This window comes from Lithobates pipiens, unplaced genomic scaffold, assembly GCF_037356315.1.
Source record: "Lithobates pipiens isolate NorthernLeopardFrog02 unplaced genomic scaffold, aLitPip1_a1.2 Scaffold_57, whole genome shotgun sequence".
Classification (NCBI taxonomy): Eukaryota; Metazoa; Chordata; class Amphibia; order Anura; family Ranidae; genus Lithobates; species Lithobates pipiens.
Window position 1 is genome coordinate 1,482,089 of NW_027507879.1, and position 3,065 is coordinate 1,485,153.

The window sequence follows — 3,065 nt, forward strand, 5'->3', positions numbered from 1 at the left end:
GCAACAAAGCTAATAAAGGGACTGGAGGATATTAGTTATGAAGAAAAGTTGCGAGCGCTGAACTTATTCTCTCTGGAGAAGAGATGCTTGAGAGGGGATACGATTTCAATTTACAAATACCACACTGGTGACCCCCACAGTAAGGATAAAATATTTCTGAAGAAGAGAGTTTAATAAAACAGGTGGCCACTCATTAAAATTTGTAGAAATTAGATTTAACCTCAAACTGTGTAGAGCAGGCTTTCTCTACCTTTTAACCCTAGAGGAACCCCAAAAATTATTTCCATGTCTCAAGGGACCCTAAAACCAAATCAGGGATCAGTAGGAATGATGCTCCTTATATTAGTGGTCAATAAGAAGAATGTCCCCCTTAAAGTGGTGTTTAGAATGCCATACTTAAAGACAGCTAAAAAGATATTTGGTGTCATGCTGCTGGCTTTGCTAAGTGGTGCTGAACCTTGAACTCTGTAGGCATCATCAAATAGGTGGTACATCAGCCACAGCTCAAGGAACCCCAGGGTTCCACGGTACCTTGGTTGAGAATGGCTGGCGTAGAGGGTTCTTTACTGTAAGAGCAGCAAGGATGTGGAATTTCCTTTGTTAGGCGGTGGTCTCAGTGGGGAGCATCGACAGTTTAAAAAACTATTAGATAAGCACCTGAACGACCACAACATACAGGGATATACAATGTAATACTGACATATAATCACACACATAGGTTGGACTTGATGAACTTGTGTCTTTTTTTTGCTGTGGTGATCCAACTTTCTGGCTACATCTGTTCTCTATAGCCCCTACTCTCTTGCTCTTTCCTGAGATGGACTAGAGACTAGGAATTTGGGGATTTATAGTGTGCATAGAGCAGAAAAAATAAAAAATAAAAATTAAGAAACTTTAAAGAAACGTTCTAACCCAAATTGTAGGATATACAATAGGCATGTTTCTATTTTTTATTTTTTTTTAAATGGAATGAAGTCTGTGGAGGGTTCTTCGTTGCCCATGTTGATCCTGGTAACATGAACACTTCCCAAAAGTCGTGGCATTAGGACATAGAAGGCAGGAAAAAAGATCAGTTGGTGGTCCTGGATGCAGCTTCTATCTCATATACGGAAAGAGGTGCCACGATGTTGGACTCGAACAACCAATGTTTTCTTTGATAAATTGGTAACAGGCTTTAAAGTAACTCATTACTTTCCTCCTCACCAGCAGCATATACCAAGCTGACCTTCAATCAACCATGATGTTGCCTGTTGGGAAGAAGAAAAAAAAACAAACTCCTGTGTAAGCTTCAAACAAACTTGTCTGAGCTTATACAGAACTGAGGAGTTTCCTCTTGCCATCATGTGGTGATCCAATCACCAGGCACCAATGCTGTCATGTTGGGGTTAAGGAAAGCAAGTAATGCTCACCCATATTCAGAAGTACTGAGTATTTTCTTCACTCCTGGAGGCTAAATAGACCATCAGGGGGCTGAAGAAAAGGGGAATATGCGCAGCTTCAGGAGGCCTTGAATGGGCAAAATAATTGGTCACTTTAACGTGGTTGTAAACCCTCCCCCACAACTTTGTCCCATGTAAATCAGCATAAAAAACCCTAATGAACACTGCTTGTAGATATCTCCTTACTTGCTTAGTATTGTTGTAATCCTTGTTGTTCTGTAGAATGAAGTCACTGAGCATGCCCAGATCTCCCCTGATTTAAGGCACACGTTCTATGTCTTATCTGTTATCAGGACTTCCTACGGCACAACACTGAACTCTGCTAATCACTCAGAGCTTCTTCCTACACACCATGTGACCTCACATACAGTCTAAACTTTGCCATTACTGCAGTCTTATTAGCTGAAGCTGATAAGTCTGACAAATTAGACATCGGCACAAGTAAATACTATGAAATAAACAAGTCGGCTATGAACAGGGAAGCAGGGTTGCCATAGAAATGTTGGATTGAGAAGGAGGCTTGGTTAACAGTACAGGAAGTGCTCAATGTAAGGGCGGAAATGCACTCCACTGTGGACTCAAAAAATAATACTTAAGATGGCGCTGCCTAACCCCTGGAAACAAGTTTTTTAAAGTTTCTTTAAACAGTAAGTAATATGCGATTTGGGCTGGATTACAGTGGCTATAGTCTGATAATGACCTATTATAATGGACTAAATGAAGAGAAGCATCAGAGTGGGAGAGTTTACTTCCTCTTTAAAGAGAGCCTATACCCAGCCAAAAAAAAAATAAAAAAAAATGAAATGTTTTACTTTCCATAAATTATTTTTTTATTCACTTGCAATGTGCTTCTGAACTTACCAGCAAATGCCAAAACTTCAAGAAGAAATTGCCTGGCCCAACCACCTCCTGTTCTGGGGTTATCCGATTACTGTCAGTGCTGGCCAAGGTTATTCGCTCCCCTGTCACCTCCATATATAACCTTTGATGTAGCTGCTGTGGAAGATGGGGTGTCAGGGGAATGCTATAGAACAGGAATCTGCAATTAGCGGATCTCCAGCTGTTGCAAAACTACAAATCCCATCATTCCTCTGCCTCTGGGTGTCATGCTTGTGGCTGTCAGAGTCTTGCTATGCCTCATGGGATTTGTAGTTCTGCAACAGCTGGGGGTCCGCTAATTGCTTATTCCTGCTATAGAATGTCACTTGAATGCTACCTCTGACTCTGCTAGGATCACATCCAAGATGGTGGCACCCAGCAGCAGTGGCAAATATTTTGGACAACTACACAAGGGAGGCTTTTATAGGTATATAACATGGCTGAAATATGGTGAAATGCACATATATAATTCTTTAGGAACATTTTTTCTTGAGATGACTGTTCTGGTGACAGGGTCTCTTTAGGGAAAAAACACTTAACTAAATACAAGCTCAGTGTAATTACACTATACTTTCCCTTTAAAGTAGCCATCTCTTACCAATCCACTGGCACAACAAACATAAAATAATGCTGCCAACTGTTCCTTAGCAGCATCTCCGTTTTTAAAAACGATTGAAAAGAAGGAAATGACTAATGAGCTTCAACGCAGCCAACATTAGCAGCCATGAATGAACACAGATCACAGAA